Source organism: Glycine soja, chromosome 11 (assembly GCF_004193775.1).
Source record: "Glycine soja cultivar W05 chromosome 11, ASM419377v2, whole genome shotgun sequence".
Classification (NCBI taxonomy): Eukaryota; Viridiplantae; Streptophyta; class Magnoliopsida; order Fabales; family Fabaceae; genus Glycine; species Glycine soja.
The window spans coordinates 16,018,271-16,036,543 of record NC_041012.1 but is presented as its reverse complement, the minus strand read 5'-3'; the positions used below and the strand labels follow the sequence as shown (position 1 = coordinate 16,036,543).

Sequence of the window (18,273 nt, the reverse complement as noted above, 5' to 3'; positions counted from 1 at the left end):
AAGATCAATTTTATGTGCCTACAAGAAACTAAGTGGACAGGTGAAAAAACGAAAGAATTAGACAACTCGGGATTTAAGCTGTGGTATACGGGAAAAATCAGATCAAGAAATGGGGTAGGGATTATTGTGGACAAGGAGTGGAAGAAGGATGTCGTAGATGTAAGAAGAGTAGGAGATCGTATCATAGCCTTAAAATTGGTAGTGGGTCAGGACACCTTTAATGTTATTAGTGGGTACGCACCTCAGGTTGGGTTAGCAGAACACTTTAAGGTAAAATTTTGGGAGGATCTAGAAGGGGTACTTCAGGATATACCCCAAGGAGAGAAAGTTTTCCTAGGAGGGGATCTCAATGGACATGTAGGTAGCGTGGATAGAGGTTTTGAGGGGGTGCATGGGGGTTTTGGCCTAGGGGAGATGAATGGGGAGGGTAAATCCATCTTGGAGTTTTCGAAGGCTTTGGATCTGTCTATAGCCAATACATGGTTTAAGAAAAGAGAGGAACATCTTATCACTTACAAAAGTGGAGGAACATGTTCTCAGATAGATTTCTTCCTTATCAGGAAGTCTGATAGGAAGTATTGCTTGAACTGTAAAGTTATCCCGGGAGAGAGCTTGACTACCCAACATAGAGTTTTGGTTATGGATGTAAGAATTAGAGATAGGGCAAAGAGAAGAAGTCCTATGGTAGCACCAAGGATCAAATGGTGGCACTTGAAGGGTGAGAAACAAGGAATCTTCCAACAAAAGATATGGGAGGGATGGTGTGGATAATTACAAGGAAGTGCAAATGATATGTGGAACAAGACGTCCCAAGAGATTATTAAAGTGGCTAAAGAGACGTTGGGTGAATCTAGAGGTTTTGGACCTAGGGGTAAAGAATCGTGGTGGTGGAATGAAAGTGTTCAGAGCAAAGTTAGAGTAAAAAAGGAGTGTTTCAAGGAGTGGTCTAGGTGTAGAAATTCTGAAACTTGGGATAAGTATAAGATAGCTAGAAATGAAACCAAAAAGGCGGTGAGTGAGGCAAGAGCCCAAGCTTTTGACGGACTATACCAAGCTCTAGGAACCAGGGACGGAGAAAGATCTATATATAGGCTTGCTAAGGGTAGAGAGAGGAAGACTAGAGATTTGGATCACGTAAAGTGTGTTAAGGATGAAGAAGGCAAAGTCTTAGTGCATGAAAAAGATATCAAGGAAAGGTGGAAGGTGTATTTCCACAAATTATTTAATGATGGATATGGATATGACTCTAGCAGTCTAGACACAAGAGAAGAGGACCGGAACTATAAGTATTATCGTCGGATTCAAAAACAGGAAGTAAAGGAAGCGTTGAAAAGAATGAGTAACGGTAAGGCGGTGGGGCCAGACAACATACCTATTGAAGTGTGGAAAACTCTTGGAGATAGAGGTCTTGAGTGGCTCACCAAACTCTTTAATGAAATTATGAGGTCAAAACGCATGCCGGAGGAATGGAGGAGAAGCATGTTAGTGCCAATCTATAAGAACAAGGGGGATATACAAAATTGTGCAAATTATAGGGGAATCAAGCTCATGAGTCATACCATGAAATTATGGGAAAGAGTGATCGAACGGAGATTAAGAAAGGAGACTCAAGTTATTGAGAATCAATTTGGTTTCATGCTGGGAAGGTCGACCATGGAAGCGATTTATTTATTACGGCGGGTGATGGAGCAATATCGCATGGACCAACAAGACTTGCACTTGATTTTTATTGACTTGGAGAAAGCGTATGATAGAGTGCCTAGAGAGATTTTGTGGAAAGCTCTAGAGAAGAAAGGGGTTAGGGTTGCATATATTCGAGCTATCCAAGATATGTATGATAGGGTATCGACTAGTGTTAGGACACAGGGTGGAGAGTCAGACGATTTTCCCATCACAATTGGTTTGCATCAAGGGTCAACCCTTAGCCCCTACCTTTTTACCTTAATTCTGGATGTCCTCACGGAACAAATCCAAGAGATAGCGCCGAGATGCATGCTTTTTGCAGATGACATAGTCCTCCTTGGAGAGTCGAAGGAGGAGTTGAATGAGAGGTTGAAAACTTGGAGACGAGCTCTAGAAACACATGGCTTTCGCCTAAGCAGAAGCAAATCGGAGTATATGGAATGTAAGTTCAACAAAAGTAGGAGGGTATCTAACTCAGAGGTGAAAATAGGAGACCATATTATCCCTCAAGTCACACGGTTTAAATATCTTGGGTCTGTAATACAGGATGATGGAGAAATTGAAGGGGATGTGAATCATCGCATTCAAGCAGGATGGATGAAACGGAGAAAAGCATCGGGGGTGTTATGTGATGCAAAGGTACCGATCAAGCTAAAGGGAAAGTTTTATCGGACTGCGGTAAGACCGGCGATTTTGTACGGAACAGAATGTTGGGAGGTCAAGAGCCAACATGAGACTAAAGTAGGTGTAGCGGAGATGAGGATGTTGCGGTGGATGTGTGGTAAGACTCGACATGATAAAATTAGAAACGGAGCTATTAGAGAGAGGGTTGGAGTAGCGCCTATTGTAGAGAAGATGGTGGAAAATAGACTTAGGTGGTTTGGGCATGTAGAGAGAAGACCGGTAGACTCTGTAGTGAGGAGAGTAGACCAGATGGAGAGAAGGCAAACAATTCGAGGCAGAGGAAGACCCAAAAAGACTATAAGAGAGGTTATCAAGAAGGATCTCGAACTTAATGATTTGGATAGAAGTATGGTACTTGATAGAACATTATGGCGGAAGTTGATTCATGTAGCCGACCCCACCTAGTGGGATAAGGCGTTGTTGTTATTGTATTATTAAGTAGAATGTGTCTAAATTTTTTACCAGATAAGTAGATCAAGGAGATGGATAAACAGGAGCACCTTCCTAATGTTTACAAGCACAAATCCTGAACAGTTATGCTGCTGATCTCTAATTAAAATTGAAATTTTACTTCAATAATTTATTTCGTTCTTTGATGCAAACTTTATTATGTATATTATCGAAATGAAACTTCAATTTTAATTTGGAAAACAACGCCATAAATTAACTAAAAAAATACATCTAAGATTTGTCCCATAAATATGTGTTTCCTAGGTGCTACTCCCACCTCTCAAAAACCAAGCAGCTTACATAACTATCAGCATTCACATGTTATACATAGATGGATTTTCATGTTAGACAAAACTAACAGGAAAATTTTGAATTTACAACATGGAGGAGAAGTTTCCTCCTTAAATAAGCAGGCTCTAATTTCCCATCATTTGAATTCAACAAGCAAGCGAGCTCCAAGTTGATGCAAGAAACTACACATCAACTTTTGCTACCTTAGAAGAGTGTCCCGTTAATGAGATCAGTGTAAAGAACTTGAGTGTACAGTTTATGATTGCTCAACATTCGAAAGCATATCATTCCTTTTATTGCATGTATGGTTAGAATTTCCTATGCTTCATGCAAGTGGTTAAACGCAAATGTGAAAGCACATGCATCATTCATGCATGCCACTTTAACAACGTCCCAAGTTGATACCCTCTTTAGGTAATATACTAAGATGCTCAAGTCAAGAACCTCCTTCATTTGTTTGTGTATCCTGGTTAGCGTGATAAGTCACAAGGGCATGTTCAGTTACTTCATCTGCAAGTGCAGGAGTAATCTTTGTTTGAACTTTAGCCACCTGAGGATTGTCCTTGCTATTTAGGGCTGCATCTTCAGGATACTTTTGATCTAATTTTGATGGAGCAGTGTCCCCTATATCTATTCCTAGTGAACCACTCACTTTTTTGTTGGTCATTGGCAGCAATGTCTTCGGTAACAGGAGCAATTTCATATTCAGATACCAGATCCATGAATTCATTAAGCAGTCTATGCACTTTCCTGTTTGATGCCATGGATGGAAGAATATCTTCAATAAGGAGTTTGTGTTTCCTCATTCCCTGCAAAGATATAAAAGGGAAACTTCAGAAGATGAGCTCATCATTTTGTTTGACATTCACAGCAGTTCTGTTGGTGAATAGTAATTCCAGCATCATCTTTGCTAGGATTTTTAACCATTTTTTTCAGGATAAATAAGGGAGTTTAATTTATATGCAATGTCAATATAAATTTTTTTACACAATCAACCCTTCAGAATTCATGATCAACTTTTAAAGTAATTATTGTAAAAATCAACAACTTTACCATACATGTCAATTGTGATTGAATGACAGAATAAGAATTCTTTACATCATCAGTACATATAGTATTTACTCTAAATAAATATATGAAAGTATAGTTAGTCAGAGCAAAAAGTGAAAGTTTGAGGGAGAATGCTTTGATTGCTTTCCCTCACTTGTGTCTCCCCTTCATAGATTCATAAACTCTCCCAGACAAGGGTATCATTCTTTTCCCTTCCATTCCCCTTATCACCCCTCATCCAAACATACTCCAAGAGTAGGAAAAGTTTCAGCTATAATGGTGTGCAATTCCACCATTGCTAGCTTGCACAATTTTAACATGTGATAATAATACAACAAAGCTTCACACAAAATAATTTTATTATGTGTATGATGACAAAAAAATCTTACAAGCACAAAAGGATCCCATGCACTCTTTGAATCTGAAGATGCTTCTCCAGCCATCCCCGTTGGAGGTCCAAGGAAACTCTCAGAGTTCTCGTAATCGAGATTCATCTGCTTCTCTGCAATCATTTTATAATCATTGTTCAGTCTACAACTAGTTCAAAATCACAGACCAAAGAGTGTGATTGAATAATTAAAAACTATTAGAAGTTAATATTTATAACTGGCTGATCACATGCATATGAATAAATGTATGTTTGGCAACTTTCTTGATGAATTCTTCAAAAGTGAAGACCAATACACATAGTTAAACTCAATCCATTCAACGAGAGATGATCATGCAAATTATATAATTGGGATAATCACAGACCTACCCTGAGGTTAGCAGTAATTACACCTAAATCCTACTTGTCTTAGAACTGTTTTCTAATTGGGATAATCACAGACCTACCCTGTAGAGAACTGTTTTCTAGTTCAGTTAGATTCAGTTTTCTGTGATGAACCGAACCATGAACAAGCCTAGTTAAAGTGTTAGAATAATATAATAGGTTAAAAAATAGAGAATGTAAGCGTAATTTCTGAATCAAGTAGGGCCTAAGTGTAATTGTCTGTGACCTCAAAGAGAAATCAGTATAATTATCCCTAAATAATCTAAGAATCATAGGTACAAATCATGTTGGCATAAATAAAAAATTAAGTGCCAACAGTGAGATGCTGAGACGGACAGAGCAAAAGATAGAGCGCTCACAGTGGGAGACCAAGTCACTCTTTATAAGAACTTTTTTGTGGGAGACAGACAGCATGCATGCTTCATGCAAGAATGAGAAATGCCAGAATTGCATCTGGAGAATATAAAAAAGAAAAATATAGTAGATTAATACCTAGCAAGAAAGTGTACATAGGACAATAGGCATTGCCGATATTCTTTGGAGGATTCCAAAGCCAAAGCAGAGGCCAACTGAGCTTCCAAGTGAGCGCGTGTCTGCACTCCATCATCAGTCAATCTGTATCAAAACACTCATGTTTAGAACTGTTCATGTAAACATTAGGACACTACCAAGAAAAGGAGTATCTAGAAGAATAAAACTACAAAATGTGAGACAAGGGCCCTAGAGGACTAGTATGTTCTGTCTTCCTTCTATACAAAAATATGAATACATAAACAATAATTATATCTATTTCCAGATTCATTGGTGTTTGGACATATGATTTGTATTTAATATCTTTTTAGCATGCTTAATATCTATTTTAATATCCTTTTCATCCTTGCATGACTAATATCCCTCTCCTTCCTTACCCACTTAAATCAATTTCATACAATATCCAATAGCATTTTTCAAATCAAGAAGACAGGAACCAACACTAACTTAAGACTGTATCTAAAATAGATGCCAATAAATACACACCTAGTCCAGCCTGGCTTCCGTGCCAAATATTTTCTAACATCAACCTGCAAAGCAGCAAGTTCACCACTTTGAATTGAGCCCATACTCCAAGAGCTGGCAAAATTTGATGCAGGGAAGCAGTCATCTGCAACCCTTAGCCAACACTTGAGACTCATGTCAAATAGGAAAGCTTGACGAGTGGCCAAAACGACAAGAGGAGAACCAGATTTTGATAGCCTTGCAAATATAACTTTAATAGTGCCTGAAAAAGAAAATATAAAAAATCATAGAAACCAAAGCAGCTGCAGGCAGAAGCTCACAGACTGTAATAACTGCTCCTATAAGTATGACGCATTGACTATTCTATATCAACTGATATCTAAGTGGGTGAAACTGCAAGCCACTGTAGGAAAGCAACTATCTTTTCTCCGGTGATCTTTTGGTATTCAGTAAATAATTAGGATTATTCAATTCAAGGATGTGCTTTTGTACTCTTAAGTGACTAATGACTAATGTGGTTCAAATTTTTTTTTTCACGTGTGCAGAGGGAATGCACACTAACAACTTGTACAGAGTTGGTAAGTGCAAAGGAAGGAGATTCTTTCTATGATTGAAAAAAAATGGACAACAAAAGACGAAATAGTTATTTAAAAATAATTTGCAAACATGCAACAGTGTAACTTTTCAATGCTAGCTTGTACAAACTTGCTACAAAAAGGCATAAAACATGCAATGAAATCCACACAAAGATAATTTTAAAATATTAAAGCATGCGATGAAATTTCAAAGTTTATACTATTTTTAATTTTTAACTTGTTCCAAACATTTATGCTCCAAACAACAAAAATGAAAAAGAAAATAATGATATCAGAGAGAGATGATCTGGTCTCTAGAGGTTGTTTTGTCATAATAATATGAAGAAAATTTAATATAATGAATGTTAGGTACAAGTACAATGACAAAAGGCAATGACACAATATATCAGAAATGATAACAACAATAAAGTGGTGGAAAGTAAACCAAATACACGTCAAGCAACTATTTACCTGAAAACATCCATCTTCACACCCAACTGCCCCAAAATTTGCATTTCGAGCTAAAACAGTGACTTTTCTTGATATCCTATCAGACCAAAGTGTTTGAGGACCCCTTGTGCAAGCAATTTCCGTTTCTCTCATCATGGACGTATTCCCTATTCCTATAATGTCATTCACAGCATGTTCTCTCAGGCGTGCTTCCAAACAAATAGGTGAAGTATCTGCCCCACTTTTGTAGTCAAATACCCTAATGGAAAGAGTAGCACAAGAAGCAGACAAGGAACCAGTAGTCGTGGAATTTCCCAACTGCTCAACATTGATATTTCCATCTATGCCAGAAGAAGCTGGAACTTTCTCAATCCCTAGGCTCTCCAAAACTACGGCCCGAGCAGTAACCCCAGAACGTTCTTTTAAATCTGATTTCCTGCCAAGTGCACCACCCAATGTACTTGCTCTTTTTTGGCTTTCATCATTAGATACAACTCAAATGTTACCCATTCTGTGATCAGAATGAGAGGGAAATCATGAGCTTGGGACTGAACTACACAAGAAATGTTTTCCTGCTGAACAGGCACTCCAACTGCTTCTGGAATTATTCTTTTTCTTCCATCAGGTCGTCTATATTCTCTTTGCTTGACAGGGTTAGAAATTCGGGCAGAGGCGGTAGCGTTGCTTAACCCATCACCAATAGTACCTCCACTCTTCTTACAATCATCAACTTGAGGCTCAGCTTTCTTTGAAGCAATGTGCACATCATCATAACCTTTTTCCACTGTCTGGTTTTGTCGGACATCAGAAACCACTTTTTTGCTTGGCAGAAGCTGCTTCTAGTAATAACTGTGCTGCACTCTCTGCTTAGTTCGCCTCATGACCTCTCACATCGCCATAGCGATTTCGCTTCAACTCATCTAGCTCAGCATCACTAAGTCTCCGTCCAAGTTCTTTCACCTCAAAATGAAATGTAGCCACAGATTCATCCAAGGAACAGGCAAAAAGTGAATATCCATTAGGGCTCCTGTTTCAAAATGAATAATAGTAACAATAAAGCAAAGTCATTCAAAGAAATAAAGAAGTCAAACTAATTAAAAAATGAACAACATTCAAACTACATATATAGTGCAGCCAAAGATGAATGGCATACCAGGATAAATCCACAACACTTAGTAAAGAAATGCTTAGCAACAAAGAGAGGACAGGGACTTGCAGTAGTCCATACAGTTATAGTTCGATCCTGACTTCCGATGGCAATAACATTGTAAGGCTGTGGCTCTTTGCTTCCTGTCTTGGAAGCACCATTGGCCCACCCAACATCCACAGACTTCACTTCCTGAGCATTATAGAAATTCCTTCTAAACATTGAATTGTTGAACTTGACCACAATAATTGGAGCATTATGTCCTAAGAAGTCAAGCGTTGCAGACCATTCCCCTCTCTCAAGTACAGGGGCAGAATGCCTTGGTTTCTGGAAACCATGAGTAGTGGTGACAAAATGCCCACAGGGAGACCATCCAAGACGCCTGAAAAAGGTAGACCCAAGCTGAAAGGAACACAGTTCAATTAAGAAATAGAAATTTTTATTGGTCAATATGTTGGTTTTTTGGAGGAAATTATAAAAAACAGAAGAGAGAAGAGACACAATACGTATGCGAAGGAAATAGAATTATTCTATTCTAATTCAAATTGTTCTCAGTAGCGATACAATAAATAACAAAAGATAAACTAATTAGATAACAAGATATTAGTAAAATAGAATATTAAAACTAACTTATTCCTTAAAGATAAGAACCACTTATTGACTAGGCTAATCCATTAAAAGTGACTTACTCCTAAAATATAGGAAACCAACTTATTTACTAAATCCTATTTTAAAAACTGAAAAATAAAATATTATGCAGTTACAAAAGTATATCTTCAACACTCCTCCTTGCTTTTGGAACTGCAAACTCCAATTCTTTGAGTTCAAGTTTGTTGATAGGTAGTGATTTTGTAAACATGTCAGCCAATTGATCTTTAGACTTGCAGTAAATTAAGTTCACTTCTCCACTTTGTTGCATCTTTATCAAATAATAAACCTTGATGTTGAAATGTTTAGTCTTCCCATGACACACGGGATTGTTTGCAATAGCAATGACTACTTGATTGTCAACAAAAATTCCAGTTTTGTTCTTTTGAGAAAATAGAATGTTTGACCTTGTTTTAGTGAGATACATTAGACATCCAATCAAGCTCCCATAATATCCTTCATCAATGTTATCAACACCTTCTTCCTTGTTGAACTTCACATTTTGATTCATTGGTGTGCTAACAGATTTACATTCCTCTATTTGAAACCTCTTCAAATTTTCTTTTGCATATTTCCTTTTTTTAATGTTTAGCATTCTTTCAAGATGGCAATGATCAAGTCTCTTGTGCCAGAGTTCCGTGGGTGTGACTTGAGTGAAATAGGTTGTATGCCCCTCCTCTACTGGATCAAATAAGAAGCTTTTACCTTTCATTTTAACCCTTAGAACTTCCCGGTCAAAATTGTCATAGATAAAGTAATGTTGATGTTCAAAGGACACTTTAAATCCCTTTTTAATTAATTGACCTACACTTAGCAAGTTTTGGTCAATGTTAGGTACATAAAGAACATCTGATATTAATTTGATACCTGAACATGTTGAAATTGCAACAGTTCCTTTTCCTTTTACTGAAATATAGCCACCATTCCCAATTCTGACCTTTGAGACATTAGTTGGCTTCAAATCCTTGAATAGAGTCTTATCATATGTCATGTGGTTTGTACAACCACTATCAATCAACCAACTTTCACTTGATTCACTACTCAAGAAGCATGTGGCCACAAACAGTTGATCCTCCTCTTCTTGATTAGCAATCTGAGCTCCCTCATCATGATGATTTTTGTTGGGGCAGATCACCGCTTCATGCCCTATCTGGTTGCACTTGTTACATTTTGCATCTGGTCTCCTCCAACATCTGAAAGGTGCATGACCTTTTTTGCCACAATGCTGACAAGGTGGATAATTTTTCTTTTTATCTTTATCTTTGTTTTGGTTGTTTGCACTATTTTCGCTACTTGCTGGTTGATTCTTCTTGAAAAAATCCTTTTTGCTTTCATCAACTTCATGATGTTTGGCGGGCAAAGCACCTTCGACAACACGATCTTACCTCATCAACCTTCGCTGCTCTTGAGCTTGCAGGGCATGTAGCACTTCTGCCAATGTGATTTTCGACAGATTCTTTGTGTTCTCCAATGAAGCTATAGATGTTTCATACCTCTTCGGCACCGTTACCAAAATTTTCTCTACAATTCTCGAATTAGCAAAATCACTTCCCAACAACTTTATCTTGTTGGCAATACCCAACAATTTGTTTGAGTATTCTTTGATTGTATCTTACTCTTCCATACTTTGAAGCTCAAATTCCCTCCTTAAATTCAGCACTTGCATGCTTCGTATTCTATCATCTCCAGCGTATTCCTCTTTCAGATAATCCCAAATTGTTTTGGGTGATTTAAGAGTCATGATTCTGATGAATATCATTTGTGAAACACCAGTGAACAAACATGATCTCGCCTTTGCCTTCTTCATCTTTCTTTCCTTGTGATTTTTAATTTGGACCATGGTGGGATTTTCAGATAGCGGATATATTTCATAATCCTCTTCCACAACATCCCACAAATCCAAAGACTCCATGTAGGATTGCATTTTCACTTCCCAAAGATCATAATTCTCTCCATCAAAGATTGGAAGAGTTATGTGAGAAAAACTTGTTTCACCTTCCATGGTAGAGGTCCCATAAGAATAAGGCTCTGATACCAAATGTTGGTTTTTTGGAGAAAATTATAAAAAATAGAAGAGAGAAGAGACACAATACGTATGCGGAGGAAATAAAATTATTCTATTCTAATTCAAATTGTTCTTAGTAGCGATACAATAAATAGCAAAAAATAAACTAATTAGATAACAAGATATTAGTAAAATAGAATATTAAAACTAACTTGCTCCTTAAAGATAAGAACCACTTATTGACTAGGCTAATCCATTAAAAGTGACTTACTCCTAAAATATAGGAAACCAACTTATTTACTAAATCCTATTTTAAAAACTGAAAAATAAAATATTATGCAGTTACAAAAGTATATCTTCAACACAATAGATTTCAAAATAGGAAACTTTCTGATTCAGTGCAGTGACCATCTGTTCTATGAGTAAGACTCCAATCACAGTTTTATTATCAAATTGACTTGCTATAAAAGATCCAATAGGATCCCATGCAACCCCCTTAACCAGACTTGTGTGGCCCCTCAGAACAGCAGTGCAAATACCATTGCTCATGTTCCATATATGAATAGTGTTGTCCAAACTCCCACTAGCTAATGTGGAGTCATCGGGAGACCAATTAAGACCCACCTACTTTATGCATGGACATATAGATCCCAAGCTAATGATGCTCTCGTTAAAAAATGTGAAAATGTTTGGATACATAAGGTGATGAGAAAAAAAAAATATATGGAGGACAATTTAGATGACACAATTGGTTAATTTAGATTCAAAGACAAATGAGAGTTAATAGGCCGAAACATGAATGCCTGTTGAAACAGGAAAAGCATTTGCATTACCAGATATGCAACGTGCCCTCTCAAAGTCAAAGCAACTTTCCAGTTTTCAATATTCGGTGGCTCTCCACTGCCAAATTTCGTGGTTCCCAAACCGGACTTTCTCTCATGAACTAATATTACCTGATCATCAGACCCTGCGCAACATACCTACCATGCTTAGCCCACCTAACACAGTTAATAGACCCAAAACGATCCCGCAGGGTTGCAAGAAGCCTCTGAGAAGACTCATCATTTCCTATGTCCCCAGACTCCCCACAAACAGACTTCATATTCCATATTCGAACCTGCACAAAGCACAGACGAGGAAGGTGATTATTGGAGAATCATTACTATGGCTCTCAGTATCAATTTCTCCCATCACCTAACTAGCAATGCATCAAACATCAGAGCAACACCCTTTTGCCTAATGAGTTCAGCAACATCACCAAATTACATAAAGTATCCCATTCGTCAACAAACAAATTAAACATTAATGCACAACAATGGTATGACACGTCCCTGGACACAGGCAAAACAACGGCAGACCGAAAAATTCAAATTCATCATTAAATTGAGACTCTTAATACAAAGGATGAGAGAAAGAAGCCATACCTTGTGGTCACCACCACCAGTAGCAAACCGGAGCCCACCAGGTTGAACATCAATGGAGAAAATTTGCATGCCCTCATGCCTAACCCAGCTAGGTTTCTCAGCGATCTTCTTCCAAAAATCTGTTTTGCCTCCCAAAATAACTTTTTTTTTGTTCTTTTTGAAGCAAATTCATACATTTTTCTTTCCTTTCCCAATGGGGGAGTGGAGGAAGCTGAGAACTTCACCAACTCAGTTCAAAACCCACGAGATTCCTACAAAAATTGATGTTACTTAAACCCACGAGAACAAAATTGATGGAGTGAAAACAAAATGGTATCAAAGGGTGCTTTACATACTTTTTTATTCAATATTAATTCAAGCACGATTTCATAAAAACCAAATTTAGAAAGAAGAAAAAGTACGGGTGTGGTTTAAATTTATTAAAAATTTATAAGACCTTGAAAAAATCAATTAAAGTTGCAAGATTCATGGAAGGCAATATGCTCAACCTTAAAAAACAAGATGTTTACATAAACAACACCAGACTTTGACAAAGTTTAGCCTTCCATAAACAACAAATAAGCAATACCATTAACATTAACACATGTAATACAACACAACATTTTTATTCCATGACTTAGAGAATATATATGCAGATGATCACTGGTATTGCTGCCATTGAATCAGTTATCAGATAATATTTGGTGTACTATAATACATAGAGATTCAGTTTTTGCTCCTGGAGATTTGCTGCTATTGAGCCTTACTTATTTTGCAGACAGAAGTGATATAAATGAATTTTCTTAAGGTGTAAACCAATAATGATACAGGCAAAGAAGCACTCATGACTCAACATTAAGTAAATAATGTGACACCCTCTACCCGACTTACATATAGTTAAGAAAAATATATAAAAATCTAGAATTTAATTAAATAAATTTTATTCAAATCGCTTAAACAAATTCACGTGGATAAAAAGGTCACATTTGATTCACTGTTACCAAATAAAACTTATTAAAAATATTTCTAGCTTAAAACAAGGTCATTTAAGTTTACAAAAAAAAAACTCAAGTTAAACAACGGAATAAAATAAAGTAAAATACATGTTTGGAACATCATGCAATTAAAATAAAAATACATGTCTCAATATTACATCCTATCAGAGTAGTGTTTTAGCGTCTTCTAGCACGAGGTTCTTTAAAGTCATTCACCTAGTTATATGCTTCCAAGAACACAAGGTTCGAGATCATCACATGATCCAAATATAAACAACAAATAGGGAGTGAGTTATTACATTTCTAAATAAAATACAGATAAACAAAGGCATAAGTGTTAACTTATTGACAAGTGCACAAATTCGTCCAAGTAGTAATTTGAAACAGTAAGACCAATTATTGCTTCCACAGGAATTTTGTTTGTAAATTAAACAAACTATACTATTCTAAGCTATGATTGAGTAGAAAAACAAACACTGGGAGTGGCGAAGGATCGTGAACGCAGGAGTTAAATATGTTGGTGGCTTCCTACCGAAACTACTCTTGATGCAATATAATTAATTTTTCTCTATTTAATATTACTCTAGTTATCACCCACATCTAGTATTATACTCTAACTATGATTCCTCACATGAGAGAGCCTAATTATCCTAATTTCTTTCTTAATCCCTCAAGAACTAAATTAGTTGAGCCGCATGACTAATGGAGATGCATAAACTGACTAAGCAACCTCAACTATCCCTAGCAATGAAGCATTTAGATGTTCTTTCTGGTTCTAAGGATCAAAAATATTTTCCAATGCCTAAACCCTAAACATATATATATGGGTGATCAAACCAAATACATGTGAATAAGCACAGAAAGATACAATGAAAATTGGAAATAACATTAAATAAATAGTGAAAGTCATTACATAAAGAGAGTTTAGTGGAAAGCTCCCCAACAATGGGTGGTTTAACCTCTCATTGACAATGAAATGCTTAACTATACAAAAAAAGGATGAAAATGTGTGGAGGAATGGAAGGAAGATGGGTGTGGGGATAGTTAGTGGCTCCCAATGGTTGCCTTCTTCTTCATCATCGAGCTTTAAGTTTTTATGTTGTGCTCCCCATCAGAAGTACCCATTTTTCCTCTTATTTCTCACTTAAAAGTCATCCTGATGTGAGTTTTTGCAATATCCGCACTAAGCGGCTTCCTCACGTGACTTCAAGCTCTCCAAGCAGCTTTCTCATGCTAAGTGGCTTTAGCGCGCTAAGCGAGCCTGGTGCGCTAAGCAAAAATAATTAGGCTTCAACTTCTCTTTCAATCCCTCATTTGTATTTCTGCAAAACAAAAGCCACCAAAATAATATAAATCTAACAATTTAGGCATCTACTACACAAAAACTCAGAAGATGCCAAAATTCCAATGATTCACACAAAAAAGAAGCAATAAAAGAGGAAAAAATCGATAATTACTATATGTCTCAATTACAGAATATGTTTATGCACATTAGTTATCAATAAGCAAAATACATTATAGAAATATAACATAGCTCAACTTAATACAATCAACATCACTTCACCACTTCATCATTTAAAATTCATTTTTCAATCACCAATTACATTACACATAAATCACACACTCGAGTCAAAACATAACAACACTCACCAATTTTATAATAAATAATTCACAGGCGTTATGCAACAATTATACTAAGGCATATATACAATGTGATACCATGTCAATGAAAAATTACACTAGGGCACTTAGGAGTACATAAAAGACACGCCACACAATGGGTATGTCAGGTTACTCTCACTAAGTAAAATCATAAAGTGATCAGTCAGGATCACTCTGCTTTGCGAGAAGCCGAGAATGCTCCAACCATATGGGATCAACATAGGCTTAAAGGAGCACTCAAACCGAGTGTCTTTACCCCAAAGGCCTAGACTCTGAAGAATCCGTTAAGGCCTCACCTTCCTGATTCAGGTCCAACCCCTAAAATAATTTTTGCACGCAAACACTACTTATGAACTATACAATACCCACGACCTCACAATTATTTTCAATCACATTTAACACATTGTATTACAATTTAACACTTCAGGTTCCTAACTTGGAATCCTACACTTTCCTTTTAACACTTCACGCATAAACACTCTTCTCAAGGTAAACACCAATAAGGTTATTGTATAATTCACAACTCACAACATAAATATTATCACATCAAGTATTAATCACACACTTATTCACTACCATGTCCCATGTCCACAATTTAACATCTCACAATTCATCACATATTCAATTTATCACTTACACATAATTTCAATCACAATTTCATGATCCCAATATAGCAATTTATCACGCTAATATAGTAAATCTTGTCCAAAATATAAACAACTTATACAAAAATGTTTCTCAATCATATTAGAATCAAAGGAATCGAAATCATAGGTCAAAACACGAAAATACCAAGAGCACTCAATTTATCAACCAATTCGCATCAGGACATCAATTGATCCTCCAAATACAACAATCTCGTAATTATAATAATAAAGGAAGAATTACAATACAGTAAACATCCCAAACTAAACCCCAATTTGATCCTTTAAGGATCCCTACACATGTTCATTTTAACCCCAATTGCGATAAACTTATCCCTTACCTCTAAGCGGGCTCACGTGTGTAGTCTGACAGTGATAGCGGTGTTTCTAGAGGTTTCTTAAGATTCCTCAAGCTTTTGCTCTGGTTGCTCTGCTAGGATTTTCAAGCGTTAGAGAGAATGAGAAGAAATTAGAGCCTTCATTTCACTGTCTCTGTGCGAGGGATATTTATATCACCATAGAGACTACTTCCCGAATCCCAATGGTAGAGATATGCAAAAATGAGTTCCGAACCTGGTGCTCAAATTTGACTATGATCCAATGGTTAACGAGTCCAAGATCGTAGTCTTACTAAGACAAGTTTGGATGTATAGTAGAAAAAGAGATCTCTGTACGAGGGAAATTTCTCTCACTAATGATATTATTTCAGAAATTCCAACGGTGAGAATGTGCGAAAATGAGTATCGAACCTAGTGTTCAAATAGCACGATGATCCAACGGTTAAAGAGTCTATAATTGTAGTTTTATTGTGATAAGTTTGAGTGTATACGAGAAAAATGGATGGTTTTGGGAGAAAGAGAATGGAAAATGAATTTGAGAGGAAGAGAGAATGTAGAGACGCATCGTAAATGTAAAAAATGACTTAATAAAACATCTTTTTATAAAAATGAACTCTCAGCCTATTATTTACTTTATTTTTCTTTATTTTATTATTTTATAAAAATGAACTCTATTCTACTCTCTATCAAATAAATAAATAAAACATCTTTTTTATTTTCTAAGAACATATATTCATTTTATTTACCTTAAAACCATTATTTTAATTAATAAAATTATTTCTCCTTATTTATTTAATTACAAAAATTTCAGTATTTTCCTAAAACTCTATTTATTTTTAAATAAAATCTTTATTTTTAATTTATTTTACGACAAATGGGGTGTTACAAATAGTAAGTTGAGACCAATAGGACTCCTAACACTTTGTATACCATTGTTCCATATCAAGCCACCAAACACTAAGTTTCCATTGCTATTCTTGAAAGGAAAGAAATCAATCCTGAAAGTTATATTCTCCCCAATTTTCCAGAACTTCAATTCTTCTGGTGTAACTTTAACATTCTCACCAGATGGATTTTCAACACTTGCATGATACATTGTTGGTTCCTCACCATAATAACTATACGATAAACCGATAAACTTCCATTCAAGTTGGAAGATAACATAATACTTTCGCTCGAGAGCTTTTCTTGGTGCTTTCATCACTGCTACACTCGTCATCATCCTTCACTTTGTACCGTGACACAAACACATGGGGAGTTGTGCATTTCTTCAAACTCATTTCTGTACAATATGCAATCATTAAGACACACATGAATCTTCTGGTACTCCATACCCATCAGACAAAGTATTTTCTTCGTCAGATAGTAACTTTTTGGCAATGTGTTTTCCTCTGAAAGCATATCCTGAACCACTAGAAGAAGTGAAGTGAAGCTTCTGTCACTCCACCCATATATGACCTTGACATTAACCAGACTTAACACTGTTGACAACAAGGTCAAAGACTTCTTGCACCCCAGATACAAAAGTTTCTTCTAATCACTTTGCAATGTATCATACATAAGGGCATGTGCTTGCTGAAAAGATTCTTGTCCAAGATCACAAATCAATTCCTCTAAGAGATCTCCTATTTGTACATCAATCGGTTCATATTGGAACTCCCTCTGTATGTCTGTCAATTCACCATGTCATATCTATGTTGTATAATTCTTCTTAATCACATCACACAGTAGATATTCCCATATGTCGTTGAGTAGTTGTCATTTCCCGTTCAAAAAATTTATAGAAGGATATAAATATTTTCCATCCTCATCCGGTCGACTTCTTTCAGAGGCGAATTCCAACAACTAGTCCATGCCTTTCTCTTGCACAAGGCTCATGCGACTTGCGTTCATCTAACTTCAATCCATCTAATTATTAACTCTGTGATACTCACAAAGTTTTTCAATGCATGAAACTCTTACTTTTTCATTAAAGGTGTGACCCTATCCCATTCAAGGAAGACATATTTTTATAGTAAATTCATATGTCAAGGTTAAGTCTCTCTTCTTAAATTTGACGAAATTTTGGCAGCATTTCGCATTGGTCTCCAAGTACACAACATGAAAGTGGTGAGATTAATTCCACGACAATCAAGTATGCACTAAAAGAACATAGAGAAATACATTGTACCGAAATTTCATCAAATTTAAGAAAATAAACTTAACCTTTACGCATGAATATACTATAAAAATATGACTCTTCCCAAATTGTTCAAATGGACAATTCAAGATTCAATACAACGATTAATGCAAACTATCTACAAGAATCATTGTATTCAATCTCAAACAGGAATCTAAGGTTTACTCATCATGAACATAACTTGTATATGAATCAATACTCATTAATCACAGTCAAGAAGTAATAAACACATTGTTGACAAACAAGAGCATAAAAACTTTATGAAAAACAAATGTACCTGTGATGATGATCAATATAATGG

At 36.2% G+C, this 18,273-nt stretch overlaps 1 pseudogene; it reads right to left on the bottom strand.

Annotated features, from left to right (window-relative positions):
- Nucleotides 1–3,223: 3,223 nt before the first annotated feature.
- On the bottom strand, nt 3,224–16,889 carry LOC114372967 (annotated as a pseudogene).
- Nucleotides 16,890–18,273: the final 1,384 nt, after the last annotated feature.